We start from the raw sequence: 16886 nt of genomic DNA, 5'->3' as shown, positions 1-16886 counted from the left end.
CAACCCATGTAATTCTCCAATTATAGGTTTGCGAAAGCCAAGTGGGAAATATCACGTAGTTCAGGATTTGAGAAAAGTGAACTAAATTGTGGTATCATTTTGTCTTGTAGTGTCAAATCTAGCAGTAATTCTATTCCAGGTTCCAGGTGAAGCAGAGTGGTTTTCCTTGATTGATTTGTCACAAGCATTTTTCTCAGTGCCGTTGCACAAGGATAGTCAGTTCCTCTTTTGTTTCCAGTTCCGCAACCATGTGTACTCATGGTGTCATACTCCACAAGGGTTTTCGGAATCCCCATCCATTGTCAATCAGATCCTGAAGAAGAATTTATAGTCTTTGAACATGATGTTTCAGTCTGCTCTAATGCAGTACATTGATGACCTGAGAGTTGCATCCAATACATGTTCAGCTTGCAGACAAGATACCATAGTGTTGTTGAATCATTTTGGTGAGACATACACAAGGTTTCCCTGGTGAAATTACAGGATTGTCAGAAAAAAGTGACGTAGTTGGGTCACCAACTTGAGAAGGGTGTGAGAAAAGTTTTCCAAGTGAGAGTTGCAGCAATCATGCAAATGAATCCCCCGGTTACACAAAGACATGTCAAAATGATTTTGGGAATGGTGAGCTACTGTGGCCAATGGATCCTGAATTTTTCAGTAATTTCCAAATCATTACAGAAGTTGACACATAAGGAAGTCACAGATCCAGGCCCCTTTGATGAAGAGTGCATGAAAGCTTTTGCAATGCCTGATTACACAAAAAGGTTTTGCATTTGCGCTGTTTTGTCATGAACATGATGGTTGTGCTCTTTCTGTTTTGACGCAGTCACATGGAGGAACTAACAGACCAGTGCCATATTTTTTTCCACCCCTTTGGATCCTGTAGCTGCTGCTTTGTTCAGCTGTCTGAAAGCTGTGGCTTCAGCTGGTGCAAGCATTAGTCAATGCGAAGGCATTGTGATGGGACATCCTTTAACTGTATTTGTCCCTCATTCAATAGAGATTCTTTTATCAAGATCTAAGACCCAGTATTTGACCAGGGCCCATCTTACACGTTATGAACTATTGATTCTTGGATCACATAATGTAATGATCAAAAGGTGTTTGAGTATGAACCCCACCACATTAATGCTTGTAAATGGTGATGATACAGTTGATGTTAATGAAATGGAACATGACTGCCTAGATGTTACTGAACTGTGCACCAAACCCAGACCTGATATTCAGGATACTCCTTTAGAGGAAAATGACCAAGTTGTCTTTGTTGATGGCTCATGTTTGAGAGACAGTGAAGGTACTCTGAGATCTGTTTATGCAGTTTGCACACTATCAGGAGTTGTCGAAGCTTCATGGCTTCAAGGAGTCGTTTCTGCCCAAGTAGCCAAATTGGTTGCTCTTACGAGAGCATGCTATGTGTCTGAGCAGCTCAAAGTGACAATATTCACAGACAGTCAATATAGATTTGGTGTTCTCCATGACTTTGGGCAGTTATGGCACCAGCAAGGCTTCATGACCTCTTCTGGATCCCCTATTCAAAATGGTGAAAGTAGTCATGGTTTGTTAAACACATTACAGTTACCAGAGAAGACTGCATATGTAAAATGTACCCCTCATGTAAAAGCAAATGACTATGCCTTCATTACAACCCTGGCGGTCAGTGATAAAGCGGCCAGTGATAAAGCGGCGGTAACACCGCCAACAGGCCGGCGGTAAAAAAATTGGAATCATGACCACAGCGGAAACCGCCAACACAAACAGCCACTTTAACACACCGACCGCCACGGCGGTACAACAAACACCGCAGCCGTAACCGCCAACAGCAAGGCGGAAGGCAATGTACCGCCCACTGCATTACAACACGCCTATTCGCCAGCTCTTTCGGGGCGGTACCAACACCATCAAAAGCACAGCCGAAGCAGAACTCTGAAGGGAAACGACTCACCTCTCGACACTCAAGGAAGAATCACGCCGTGGAGCCCGAGCTGCACTTTTTCCCAATGCTGGTGTACTTCCTCAAACACCAGGAACACGAATGCCAACGAAGACGACCACACTGAGTACTGCACATAGCACACAAGGGAGGGGGGAGGAAAAAGAGAGTGACACACACACACGTAACACGCAACACCCCCAACACCATACAGTCAAACAGATGGCAAGGACAAAAGGAATTGATTAAATTGAGTGTAATATTATAAATTTAGAAAAATATGTTCTGAAAGCAATAAACAGTATGTACAATATATACAAAAGGACGGACAATGCCCACTCCAAAATGTCCGTGGCCCACTGGGCCAAAACACATAGGCCAAGGCCACACTTGACTCCTGCCCCAATACGGAGAGAACACTGCAGGGGCATCAGGTCGAAAACACACAGGCACCTCACGGGGATGGGCAATGGGGGGGCACCTCAGCTGGAAGATGGTACAACGCCATTGGCCTGGAGGGGGCTCCATGCCCACTGCTTGGTCCTGGGGAGTGCAAAGCCACAGTCTCTCAAGTGGGTGGGTTGCCCACTGCTTGGTCCTGGGGAGTGCAAAGCCATAGTCTCTCAAGTGGATGTTTTCTACCACTGGTTCTGGAGGGGGCCTTGTGCCCAGTGTGCTTCATCCTGCCAAGGAGGGGCTGAGTGGATGCCTTCTTCCACTGGTTCTGGAGGGGACCTTGTGCCTAGTGTGCTTCATCTTGCCAAGGAGGGGCTGAGTGGATGCCTTCTTCCACCGGTTCTGGAGGGGACCTTGTGCCCAGTGTGATTCATCCTGCCAAGGAGGGGCGGAGTAGATGAATTCTTCCACTGGTTCTGGACGGGGCCTTGTGCGCAGTGTGCTTCATCCTACCAAGGAGGGCCTGAGTGGATGCCTTCTTCCACTGTTTCGGGAGAGAGCCTTGTGCCCAGTGTGCTTCATCCTGCCAAGGAGGGGCTGAGTGGATGCCTTCTTCCACTGGTTCTGGAGGGGGTCTTGTGCCCAGTGTGCTTCATCCTGGCAAAGAGGGGCTGAGTGTATAGCTTCTTCCACTGGTTCTGGAGGGGACCTTGTGCCCAGAGTGCTTCATCCTGGATGCGGCAAGGTCACAGTCTCTCACCTGTATTTCACACCGACAGGTGTTGCAGGGGCCAGGGTGCACTGCAGCCCATGTAGTCACTACTACACACTGCTCGCCGGCGGTGACGGCTTTTCAGTGGATGCCAGTTGCGCTACAGGTGGCGGTGCTGCCAGTGGTGGGGGTAGCCTTCAGGCCTTCACCTGCAGCCTCAGACGGCTGCCCACTGGGGCTGCTGCTGCTGGCAGTGTTGCTGCTGGCGGCGGTGCATGTGCCGGTGCTGTCCGCGGTGAAGGTGGCGGTGCTGCCAGTGGTGGTGGTAGCCTCTAGGCCATCACCTGCAGCCTCAGACGGCTGCCCACTGGGGCAGCTACTGGTGGCAGTGGTGCTGATGGTGGCGGTATATGTGGCGGTGCTGGACACAGTGCAGGTGGCAGTGCTGGCCGCGGTGCAGGTGGCAGTGCTGCCCGTGGTGGTGCTAGCCTCCAGGCCGTCACCTGCAGCCTCAGATGGCTGAAGTGCCATGGCTGTTGTTGTGTGCCCCTTCCTGCCCTTGGCAGATGGTGGTGCCTCCTTGCTTCTGCCAGCTGGTGTCTTTTTCTTGCCCATGCTGGCTGGTGTCCCCTTCTTGCCCTTGCTAGGTGGCGGACCCTTCTTGGCCTTGGCAGGTGGTGCTGGCACACTGGCTGTGCAGACGGGTGACACCTTGGAGCCTCTCACATTTGCAGTTGCTGCAGAAACCACAGTGGCCGTGGACTGGGTGGCTGAGGTGCTGGGCTGGGTTCTGACCACCCTGGCCCGAGGGAAAGGACGGGGGAGGGGTAGGGAATAGGTCAATGTTGGCAAGCAAAAGCTTCTTAGGGAAACTGGGGTGTGAAGAGGGTGAAGATTTGGGAGTGGAGGAAAAGGGAGTGGTTGTAGGAGGTGTCAGTCTGCTGTGTTTGGGTGCAGGTGCATACCTGGATGCTGTTGTGAGGTGGATGGCTGTTGGGTGTCTGTGTGCTTGTGCTTGTGTACTTTGGGAGGAGGGGCCGCAGACACATTGGGAGAGGACACAGGGGACGTGTGCATGCATGTGAGGGTGGTGACTGCCAGTGAGGGGCGTGTAGTGATAGGTGTGCTGGTGATGGAGGTAATGGATGAGGATGTAGTGCATGCAGGTGTGAGTGGAGACACTACTGGGAGAGAGGTGGACGACGACTAGGACGGGGACACAGTGGAGGCAGTGGATGTTGATGTGTCTGCATGTGGATGGTGCTTATGTGAGTGCTTGTGAGATGAAGTGTGGAGCTTGTGTTTGCCTGAGCTACTTCTGTGTGTTGATTTGGGTGATTGCTGTTCTGAAGGTGTGCTTGGGATAGGCTGGGGTTGAGGGGATTGGGACTGGGTAGAGGTAGTTGGAGGGGGAAGGCTGAAGACAGGGACAATAGCTGCCATCAGTGGGTTGGCTAGAGCCTGGAATGCTCTCTGTTGGGCCGCCACGCCAGAGTGAATGCCCCCCAGGTATACATTTGTTTGTTGCAAATGCAATGCTACACCCTGGATGCTATTCGGTATGGTTGACTGCCCAAAAGAGAGGGCTCTCAGGAGGTCAATAGCCTCCTCACTGAGGGCAGCAGGGCTGACTGGGGCAGGGCCTGAGGTGCCTGGGGTGAAGGAGATGACCACCCTCCTGGGTGAGCGAGCACGGGAAACTCGCTGAGGGGCTGCTGGGAGGGCGGTGCAGGTCTGGGGGTGGCAGATGTACCTGTAGTTGGGGTGGCCACAGAGGTGTCCGCCACCGTCTGGGAGCTGCCATCGGAGGAGGTGTCGCTGTCGGTAGTGTCCCCTCCTGTCTCTGTCGTGGTGCTCCCCTCGCCCTCCGTCCCACTGGTGCCCTCACCGTCGGTGGATTCGGCCTCCAGGCCCATGTGGGATGCAGCTCCCTCAGTCGCCGGTGCCTCTGCTCTTCCGACAGATGATGCTAATGCACACAAGGACAGGGTGACAAAACAAAAAGGGGGGGAGAGATAGAGGATGCATTTGGTCAATGCCAGCAACAACGCTACTGTTGGCATACACAACTCACAGGGAACAGCCCTCTGCACTAGACCATGCACTACCAGTTACAATGCTAGTCACCAGCCCATGGGGTACAATGCCTAACGCCATTAGCTGCGCTCCTGAAACCGACAGGACCCTGCCCAGTAGTAGATGCCCACTAACATTATTGGGGTTGGTGTGCATCTGAGCTTCCCCATCATGGAACATACCCTGCCGGGTTCGCCCTGGCCTAGTGGCACCCACAGCCCACATCCCCACCCAGATAATACCTTAACGCAAGCAAAGTCATGATTCTGAATCTGTACTCACCCCCTTGTAGCTGCTGTGATGCCTTCAAGCACCCATCCAACTCTGGATAGGCCACCACCAGGATGCGGAACATCAGGGGGGTCAGGGTACGACAGGCGCCCCTTCCTCGTTGGGAGGCCAGCCCCAGCTGGGCCTCCGCCGTCTTCCTTGCTTAACGGCGCAGGTCCTCCCACCGTTTATGGCAGTGGGTGCTCTGCCTGTCAAAGACCCCCAGGGTCCGCACCTCCTTGGCGATGGCACGCCAAATATCCTTTTTCTGATGGGCGCTGACCTGCAGAAAAAATACAGCAGACAAGGTATTAGTGATACCGTCCGGATTGTTAAACTCATGGCCCAACATATTCCCCCCAATCCCTTACGCACATGCATTGCCCACCATACATGCAGCACTCTGCCCAGGACCACTCCGGCCCCCCCTACAAGAGACTCACACACACAGCAATCCATACATTCATGCCCCATGCATCATGCTCACAGTGTACTCACCTGTTTGTCTGCAGGACCACAGATTAAAGTTTACTGGGGTAGGACCCCATCCACCAGTTTCTCCAACTCCTCCGAAGTGAAGGCAGAGGCCCTTTCCCCAGACACTCAAGCCATTGTCGCTTCCAGACACAGGTCACAGCAGCACTTGCAGTGTAGGTCCTCTCCTGTTGAAGGTCAGGTAGCAAGTGAGTGAAAAGATAGGAAATGGCGGTCACGTCCGCGGCAGTGCGTACCATCACCGCCGGCGTGCATCGCCATTCAGTCCTGGAACCCATAGGTCCAAATGATAACCAATGCGGTGTTGCGTGGCGGTCATTGACCGCCGACCGCAACGGCACACAACGCCAGCAGAATTACCTCATTTCCACTTGTCCCTCATCACAGGTCAGGCAGCCGCCATTTCAGTGGGGCACAGGCCATGGCACCTAACTGCGTCACAGCAGACGTTGGCACATCAACTGACTTACGACTTCACATACTGTTTCTGTTAAGAAAAAATTGCATATTAATGTTGGAATATGTGTGTGTATATGACCTTCTGCTCACCGTTTTTCCCCCTAGAGTTCAACCACTGAGGATGAATAGTAGATGGAGACATCCCCCTGTGTACAGACCCCTGGTGGACCTGGCGACAATGGAGGACAGGCACATTATCCTGACCTAGAGACTTGATAGGGCCACAATCCAAGAACTGTGTGCCCAATTAGAGCCAGACCTGATCTCAGCTATCCACCACCCCACAGGTATCCCCCCTCTAGTGCAGGTCCTGTCAGTGCTCCATTTCCTGGCAAGTGGTTCCTTCCAAGCGACAGTGGCCATGGCATCAGGGATGTCACAGCCTACGTTCTCAAACGTGCTGACAAGAGTGTTGTCTGCCCTGCTGAAGCACATGCGCAGCTACATCGTGTTCCCCCAGGTGGAGGATTTGGCCACAGTGAAGGCTGACTTCTATGTACTGGGACATATCCTCAACATCATTGGTGCCATTGATGGTACACATATTGCATTTGTCCGCCCCCCCCCCCCCGGAGAAATTGACAAGTCTTCAGAAATAGAAAAAGCTTTCACTCTGAATTTGCAGATGGTGTGTTTGGTGGACCAGTACATTTCCCATGTCAATGCAAAGTATCCTAGCTCTGTGCATGATGCCTTTATCTTGAGGAATAGCAGCATCCCATATGTGATGTCTCAACTCCAGAGGCACCGGGTGTGGCTAATAGGAGAGCCCTTGGTCCCCACCAAGTTGATGTAGGTATATGGGTGTGGGTTTGGCCCTAAGGATGAGTGTGTGGCTAACAGGTATCCCTTGATATTTGCAGGTGACTCTGGTTACCTCATCCTCTTATGGCTACTGACCCCAGTGAGGAATGCCAGGACAAGGGCAGAGGAATGTTACAATGAGGCACATGGGCGAACAAGGAGGATTATTGAGCGAACCTTTGGCCTCCTGAAGGCCAGATTCCGGTGCCTCCATCTGACAGGTGGATCCCTCTACTACTCACCCAAGAAGGTGTGCCAGATCATCCTTGCATGTTGCGTGTTGCACAGCCTGGCCTTGAGACTCTAGGTGCCTTTTCTGCAGGAGGGTGAGCCTGGGGATGGTCATGTGGCAGCGGTGGAGCCTTTGGACAGTGACAAAGAGGAGGCAGAGGAAGAAGATGTGGACAACAGGACTACACTAATTCAACAGTACTTCCAGTGACACACAGGTAAGACACTGTAACTCCACCTTCCATTGCAGTTCTGTGTTTGACATTGAACATGGCATCCTGAATTCCCTATTTCTATGGCACTTACTGTACCCTTTGGCATCTCTATTTTCATATCTCTGTGCCCCACTCTGGCTCCTGGTGTCTTTACTGCTGCCCACCACAGGTCATACCTATGTAAATATTACAGTGCTTTTGAATTGCAATCTTTACCGTTTGTGTAACTAATACATTTGTGAAACAACTGACAGACCCCATATTTGATTTTGTTCCAAGGGTATTTATTTTGGTTCTAATATGTGGAGTGGGTATTGCAATGGGCCGGTTGCTGATGGAGGAAAGTCCAGGGTAGAGTCCAGTCTATTTGTATCTCAGGTGCATTGTCCAAGGGGCATAGAAAGGTGAGCAATGGCAGTTCAAGGTGGACAGGGTGACAGAGTGGGACACAAGGGTGACAATCAGGAGAGTCTCATTTCCTGGTGGGGGTCTTGGCAATGTTCTCTGGCTTCTGCCTGGATCGCAGGGACCATTTGCAGGGTGGTTCTCCTTCTGCAGGCGGTGGGGTGCTGGTGGCCGGATGGTCCTGTGGCGGGGCCTCCTGTTCACTAGCATCGGCGAAGGTGGAGGGCTGTTCTTTGGTGTGGCTAGTGTCAGGAGCCCGTTGGTATGCCACTGCTTTCTTCATGGTGTTGGCTGTGTCTGCCTGCACCCCTGCAATGGTGACCAGGGTGGTGTGGATGTCCCTCAGGTCCTCCCTGATCCCCAAGTGCTGTCCCTCCTGCAGTCGCTGGGTCTCCTGCAACTTGGCCAGTATCTGGCCCATGGTCTCCTGGGAATGGTGGTATGCTCCCAGGATGTTGGTGAGTGCCTCGTGGAGAGTTGGTTCCCTGGGCTTGACCTCCATCTGTCGCACAGCAGTCCTCCCAGGTCCCTGATCATCCTATGTTTGTGGGGTTGCCTGGGGTCCCCGTAGTGGTGGACACACTGCTGATTGACGTGTCCTAGGGACAGAGGGATGGGCCCACTGGGTGGGTGCTGTGGTGGTGTTTCCTGAGGGGGGAGGTGCTGTGGTGGACCTCTCCCCCTCTCAAGCATCACGGTCAGCAAAACAGGGAGGCAGCGCTGGGCCATGACAGCTTTCACAACTCCATCTGCGAGCTTCAAGTCCCTCAACCACACTTCAGTGCTTAAATAACTCGAAGCTTGGATTCTATCTCTTTCTGGCATTTTCTAGCTATGTTATCAGCACTTGGCTGCTCTGCACTTCCCCAGCCTTTGTTTTCATTCCATCTCCTCTCTGTACTCTCGTTCTCAAGGTTGAGATGGAGTCTTCTACACAAACAAGCTTGAAAATAATATCATGAACTTTTCCACGTTGTTCGGGGGGTTTCAGCAGGCATCACGCTCATCTACACTGCTCAAGCTAATTAACCCTTCGCATCACAATGTCTTCCGCACCTTTCCCTATACTGATCAAGCAGTTAAGGTGCAGAGATTTTCAGTCTTGCCTGCTCTAACACAAATAGGCAAATGGCAATTTGCACGGACTAAACAGCAACATCACTGCATCATGTCGGGAGCAATTGCCTAAATAGGCTTTTCGTGAGTTAGCCATGCTGTATTTTTGGACATACTACTAATTTAACAGTCATGGTCATACCTTGTTTTTTCAACTCCCCAGGAATGGACATTGAAGTAAATTGTGCAGACCAGTAAAGGGGCGCATCATTATCAAAAGTAATGCAACTTCAGCTACAGAGAGACTTACACACTAAGGGGCATCTTCGCAGGAAAGTGGCGCATCATTCCCGATGCACCACTCTTCTTGCATCGCCCCTGCCCCAGCTAATGACTCCATGGTTGCATCATACTTACAGTCTGGCACACTATGGTGGTTTTTTGAAGAGTAGCGTCAAAAAATGTTGACGCTATTGTGGCGCTTTGCTGCACTGGCATCATAAATGTTGACGCTAGTGCACCAAAGCACATGGAGGTCCATTGATTAAAATGGGTGTGTCATTTTAACACCTGCTCTGAGCAGGCATTAAAAATGACAGAAAAATATGGCACAGTGAAGTGTAACTTTCACTGCAACATTTTTTCGGGCCTCCATGGGTCAGAATGCCTCCCTTGCATACATTATACCTGGCATAGGCATAATGTGGCACAAGGGTTTACAAGTAGCGCAATGCAAATATTGTGCCACTTTGTAAACAAGGTCCAGGAGAAAGGCCTCTTTAAAGCTGCCTTAGCGTAAAAAAAAAATCAGGCTAGGGCAGCACGAGGTGGTGCCATGGCCTTGTAAATATGCCCCTAAACTCATTTGAATTACCATTCTAGCACATAAAAAGTCATCTCCTCTGTTCCATTAAAGACTTTCACCCACCCTATCCTTTAGCTTGCATCCTTTCCTGAATCAATATTCACTGCAGTTTTCTTTACCCTCTCAAAGTTCACAGTAGAAGCTAACAATGTTCAATTTGAACACCTTGTCAAGTCCATTTAAATTCTGTGAAGTTCTTTTTCTCCCCATTCCTAAGGTCACATTTTGATTTTGCACTAAATGATTTTCTGCCATTGGTCAATCAGCTCAGCAAGTTGAATGAAACTCCCCCTCACTCTAGCTTGTACAGCACTGGAAAAAAGTGTGCTCAAAGCATCACCCACTATCTGATCAAAGACCCCCCACATTCTAAAAGCTGGAAAGAAACTGCCTCCAAATGTCACTGTGAGCTCCTGCACGTTTTAAAACAGAGTATCCACAAACCCACACCTCTTTGTCCTTTTCCACTGGTTACAGATACTCAGAGGTATAGTTTGGCGCTGCTCCTGTAGAGTACATAGGGGCCCATTGATTTAATGGCATGCCCCCTTTTAACACCTGCTATGAGCAGGCCTTAAAAGTGCCGGAACAAATGACGGAAGGAAATCTGTTATACAACCTAATGGGGGAACACCCCTTTGCATACATTTTGCCTAGTGCAGGCGTAATGTAGCTCAAAGTGTTACAAAGTGGCACAATACATGTATTGCACCACTTGGTGCAGCGTTTTTGGCCATCTAACACCACATTAGCATCAACAAATTATGCTAATGTGGCGATAGAATGGCACTAGGGTCTCTTAAATATGTCCCTGAGAATTAGAAAACGTGCAGGGCCTGATTCACCAACAAAGTAAATCCACACTTATAGCCTTGCATTTAAATGTGGATGGAGACTTGCAATTTTTTGAGATCTCAAAAAAGTCCAGGAATACACCAGAGAAGTTCTGACAGAGACAGGTTTCCAGTAGAACTCACAAGAGTGAACAATTACACTTGATTAATTGCACATTATTAGAAAGATGTGGCTATTTACCCGGCAGCTGTAGAAAGAGTACTTAATCTCTGCTATTTCCCCAATAGCTGGCAAAACAATATATAACCTCTGCTGTTCGGGTGGCATATGCTAAACAGTCGAGATGATGTGGCAATTTGACTGGTGGCCAGATAAATGGTGTGAAGGGGGTCTTTATTTAGCTGATCATAAAGAAAAAGGGGACTCCAGGCAATGGTAGGGTGGTGGGCAACTTGGAATTGGGATACAGCATGTGTGAAACATTTGAAAATAAGTGGAAATACAAATGTACGCTAGCTTTTACAAAAGTAAGTGCATGAATTAAGCTAAGTTGTTTTCAGCTGACTAAAACAGCAAAAATAAAACTTTGAATGAAAACATTCATATTATTTTAATATTCAAAAAAGAAATGTAGGAATCAAACTAATGATTGAGGAGCTTCAGGATATAGTACACAGATATTTTGTGTTGCATTCTGTGAGTATTTGCCTGTCTGCAAACAATAAGTATCAGTATGATTTTAAAGCATGTCACATAAATGTTGTATTCACGCATGAGAATCCATTGCTTTTTGTTGTTCATGATCTTCCTTTGGATGATTTTGTAGGACTGTTTTCGGGCTTCATATGGAAGGCTTTGTGTTTGCTTTGGCCTTCTATTTAAGGAGGATTACGCTTGCTTAGTATTTCTGACCTGGCAATACAACAGCAGTTGACAAGCAGCACCAACAATGAAAGCAGAGGATCAGGTGGTAACTGGGCGCCAAAGGGAGGGACATGTACAGTAGGCAATTGGTACTTGGGTGACACTTACAGAAGGTAAATTGAATGAAACACAGTAATAGGGTTTCTGTGGTACGAGGAAGTGGAAGAAGGAGACATGTAAATAATGCATCTAGGTAATTCACCTGAGAAGTTCACTCAGCTGCGTGTGAATAAACATACTTTTTTCATAGCATTCACGCAGCAGAGTAGGTTCTGGGCATTGATGACTATTGGTTCCACGTTTGAGTGGCCCCTTTATCCACCCTGATATCTTATGCACCTACAGAATGTATCTTGCAAATGATAGTTTTGATTTTTAACATGCTAAGCAGAGTTTTAAGTGAGCAAGGTCCTGTTTCTGCTGAGCCCTAAGTTCTGTCCTTGACAGTGCTGTTTCAGCAAAAGAAGTCCACAAAGTAAAAAAGTCTGAGTAACAGGGGTGGAGTACCTGATTAAAGTCAGCATGGTGGGGACTGGGGAAGGAACCAGTAGAAGGAGGATAATGACAAGTAGTAGAGTAACGGCCAGGAGGTGGCCAACCAGAGCCATGAGGACGAGAACAAGAAGCACCAGGCCCAGGGAGACCTAATCAATGAGAACCAGGGTTGTTAATACCAGAAGAGACCACGAACAAAGAGGCTACGAGGAACATAACAAGACAATACAGGAGTAGAGGAACCAGGATCAGAATGAGAAGGATCAGGATGTGGAACACGGGAGATCTGGACCCAGTGGACAATGGCCCAAAGAAACAGAAGGACCAGGGGAAGAAACAGCAGAAGGCCCTGGACCATAACAAGGAGGACTAGGAATGCCTGTACACCCTGACAAGGACAAGAGGGGTGAGATTGATTAGGGCCAGGAGCAGCAGACCCATGTAGACAGACTAAGAGGACCAGTACCAGGAGACCATTGGAAAGAAAGACCAAAGATAGGAGGGTCATGACCACAGAGATCAGATCAAGGAGGACCAATAAGAAAGGACCAGAGCTACCAGGACCTGGAGACACAAAATTAGAATGACCAAGAGGGAAATAAAGGACCAGGGGGTCCAGGTGCAGTAGGACCAAGATCAGAAGCTAAACTAGGATCAGATTCAGGGGAAACCTAAACCAGGATGTTAAAGACTACATGAGCCAGGTTGATCCACGACATAGGTAGCAGGAGGGCCAGTGTCAGGGGGATGTAGAATACCTAACCAAGAAGGACTAATATTAGGAGGATCATAATAGTGGGACCAGGGTCACATGGACCAGAACAAGTTGGAACAGGCAAACCAGGAGACCAGGAGCACTAGTAGGACTAGTAGGACTAGCATGAGGCCCGTGGAACTAGGAAGGCTGGAAAAACCAACATCAGTGGGACCAGAAGACCTGATACATGAGGCCCAGAATAAGGAGAACCATAACTACTTCCAGGACTACATGCACCAGGAAAACCAGGAGCAGAAGGATTAGAAACAGACAAACCAGGGGATTAAATATACTAAGGGAGCAGGTCCAGGAGGACTGATGGAAGAAATTTAGGGTGAAGAGGTGAAGGTACAGGACTGGAAGCCTGTGAAATAGGAGACCCAGGATCTAAATGACTAGCTTCAGAAGTACATGGGAATGATGATTTGACAGATCAGGAATGACAGGGCCAGGAAGTTCTATGGTAAACATGAAATTCTTAAAGAACATCAGAACTAAAAGAGGCTAGGACAATTTGTGGTGGGCAACTACTAGTTATTGTAGGACCATGAAGGCAAGTGGCAAGAGGACTGGAGCCAGGATGATCATGACTAGATTGATGAGAACTATGAAAATCAAGACCTAGAGGGCAATGGCCAGTAGTACCATGAGATGAGAATAAGCAGGATAGGGACAAGAAAGACATGTGGAACCTGTGTCAAGGGCACCCTAAAGACCTGAGCAAGGAGGACTAGACAAATTGAAAGGTTTGTGATCCGGAGGGCTGGAAACAGGGCTAAGAAGCGCGGGACCTAAGGGGCCTAAGGGACCAAGGTGCAGGGTAGCAAGTAGGGTAGAGCAAGCATTACAGTCAGGTTGAGGAAGATCAGACGTGAGAAGGTCATCCGGAATCTGGAAGACAAAACAGACTGGACAGTGGTGGCCAGGATGACCTGGTCCAAAATGATCAGGCTCAGGAGGACCTGAACAAAGAGAACCTGGATCAAGGATGCCAGGATCAATGACTGCAATACCAGTAAGAGGACAAGGAACATTTCCAGGTGGACCATAACAACCCAAACCAGATGGTCGAAGACTATGAGGGCTATGACAAAGAAGGCCAGATGGACCAGGACCTGTGGCACCTGGGCTAGGAGGTTTAGGGTGAGGAGAACCAGGTTAAAGTAACAAGAGCTGAGAGGACTAGAAAAGAACACAGCCTGCTGGACCAAGATTGGGGGAACCAAGAAGGGCCAGGATGGCCAAAGGGCATGTTTTAAAATAACAAGCACAATAGGAAAAAAAGGACCAGAATGACCAGGACCAAGGCGACTAAGACCAGATTAGCTAATGGGTCATCCAGGGCCAAGAGGCTCAGGGCCAACAGACACATAATCTTGTGAGGGACAAGGATTATGAAAAACAAAACACAACCGTGGCCAGGAGTGCCAGGGAGGTTAGACCAAGGACACAGTCAACCAGAAGTGAAAGTTCTAAGAGGACCAATGAAGAAAGACCTAGGGGAACCAGGAAGATCTGGGCAAAAAAGATTAGGACCTTGCACACCAGGTCCAGGAAGACCACTGTGAGAAGGCAAAGTAAGATCAGTACCAAGAGCATCAGGAAAGGAATTACCACACTCTGGAGGTCCAGGCAACAGGGCTAAGAACAAGGTGGTCAGGGAGATGAGGAACAGGATGGTCAGGTCCTAAATGACCAGAGCAAGGAGGACCATGATCAGTTTGTGTAGAAGCACAAGGACAAGGTGCAAGAGGATCAGGATCAGATTCTAAAAGACTAAGAAGATTAGGAACATAAGGATTATGGACAATAGGGACCCTATTAAGCAATAAAGATTTGGGGACAATACCCAGGATACTGGGAGCAACAGAGCCATGAGGACCAGGACCATAGTAAGCAGTATTAGAAGGATTGGCACTGAAAGGACAAGGAAAAGACCTAGGAGTGCAAGTGGAACGATGATCAGAGTACCACGTGGAGCAGAAAGACCAGAACGCAGGAGTAGCAGGACCATGGTGAGGAAGATCAGGAGGACAAGAGCAGCCAGAGCATGGAAGACCAAGCAGACTAGAACTAGATGTCCAGGAGGACCAGGACCATAATGACGAGGTTCAGAAGGAGCTAACGAAGAGGGCACAGACCCTCTTGGGTACAGTTCTAAAATGATCATCAGGCAAGGCACAGGGCCAGGAAGACCAGGAATATCTGAACCAGGAAGACGAAGGCTAAGAGAGCAAAGATTAAAAGGACCAGAACACAAGAGGCCCGGTTTACTGGGTGCACCAGCAGGATCAGGAACTACTGTGCTAGAAATTGAAGGAGCATGGTGAGAACGATCAGAATTACCAGGTTAAGTGGATGAGGGTCAGGAGAATCAAGAAAGAAGAGGAAGAGCTAAAGGAAGGGGGCCTAAATAGAACATGGTGGCCAAGAGGAACATAACTAAGAGGATTTGGCATTACCAGAAGTGCTGATATCTGACAATGGTATTAAGTTGATGGCAAAGGAAATATAGACTTTTAAAAAAAAATATACTAACATTGAACATGTTGCCACAGTATTTTATAAACCACAAGGGAATGGACAGAGATTTAATTGTGTTCTTAAGGAGAGAATTAGATGGGCACATGGCTTTGGTGGACAGTGGAAAGGTAAATTGAGAGAGAAACTCTGATGGTATCACGTCACTCCCCAGAGTATCACAGAGATTAGTCCTTTCAGGTTGCTGAGAGGAAGACAGCCAGTGTCTAAGTTGTTTAAAAAGAAGCAATGTAAAGGTCAGGAGGAAGTGAGTGTGGAAGAGATTACGGAAAGGGTCAAGAGAAAGCAAGAGACAGTTAAGGAGGCGTATGATGCTAATTAGAAAGTAAAAACTCTGTCATTTGTGGTAGGTGATTGGGTTAGAGTACGTAAGCTGGTATTGGTGAGAAAGGTTACGTGAAAGTATGGTAAAATGATGAAAGTGATTAAAGTATATGCCAAGAATGTGGTGTCACAGAATGGCAAAGTATGGAATGTAAGAAGATTAGCCAAATGCAATGCAGAGTGTGAACAATCTCAAGAATGTGATTTGGAGAGATCTTTGGTGAGAACAGGGTGCAGTTCTTCCATGCCATCATCTGACAGACAGGGAGACGATATAAATCAAAATAGAACTATGCCGGAGAATGTTTCTACCTGTGAAGAGAATATGGCAGGAGTTGCTGTTAATAAATCTAAAATTACAAGAGTTGATGGGTGCATAGCCAAGTTGGAAAGCTGTGTATAATATTCTGTACATAGTTGTGGTTTTTTGTTTTATTTCTTGTTTTATTTGAAAGAGGGGAAATTTGTTATATCTCATATTTTATCATTAGGCTATGGGTAAGGTTCTACTTGTTATTTTTCAATATTATGGAATATTTAGCTGGGAATGTTCTATAGTTTAATATAGAATGTGGGGAGAAAGAGCGCATACTGGTGTTATTAGATGGATGTGGTACTGTGCTGCAGGAAATAAAGATATCTCCTGGTTTTACACTCATCATGGTTTTGGATTGAATTTAACAACAAGGATGATCAGTACGTAGTGGATAGTTTAGTGCAGAAACAGAGTGAAAAAGAGCAGGAGCCCCGGAGCCAAGAGTATCACCTATAGTTAAAGGAGGACTGGAAAAACTAATCAGAGCAGGAGCAGACCTAGGAGAACCAGTATAACAGGGTTAAATGGAGAAGAACCCAGCAGACCAGCAGGATGAGGGTGAGGATCACTGGTTTGTGGATCAAGAGGTCCTGGAAGGGCTAATATAAAGAAGGCAAGGAGCAGGGTCAGGAAGACGATGGTCAGGAAGGACTAGAACAAGGAGTACCATGTTCAGGAAACCAGTACCCGGGTGACTTGAGCTAGTTGGACCCGGACCAGAATGAGGATCAGAAGGACCAAAACAACCCAGAAAATGTGGAACAGGACCAGGAGGAGGACTAACACCAGATGGCATAGGACATGAAAGAGACGGACAAAG

Source organism: Pleurodeles waltl, chromosome 2_2, assembly GCF_031143425.1.
Source record: "Pleurodeles waltl isolate 20211129_DDA chromosome 2_2, aPleWal1.hap1.20221129, whole genome shotgun sequence".
Lineage (NCBI taxonomy): Eukaryota > Metazoa > Chordata > Amphibia > Caudata > Salamandridae > Pleurodeles > Pleurodeles waltl.
The sequence above is the reverse complement of the archived record's forward strand: the minus strand, read 5'-3'. Positions refer to the sequence as shown.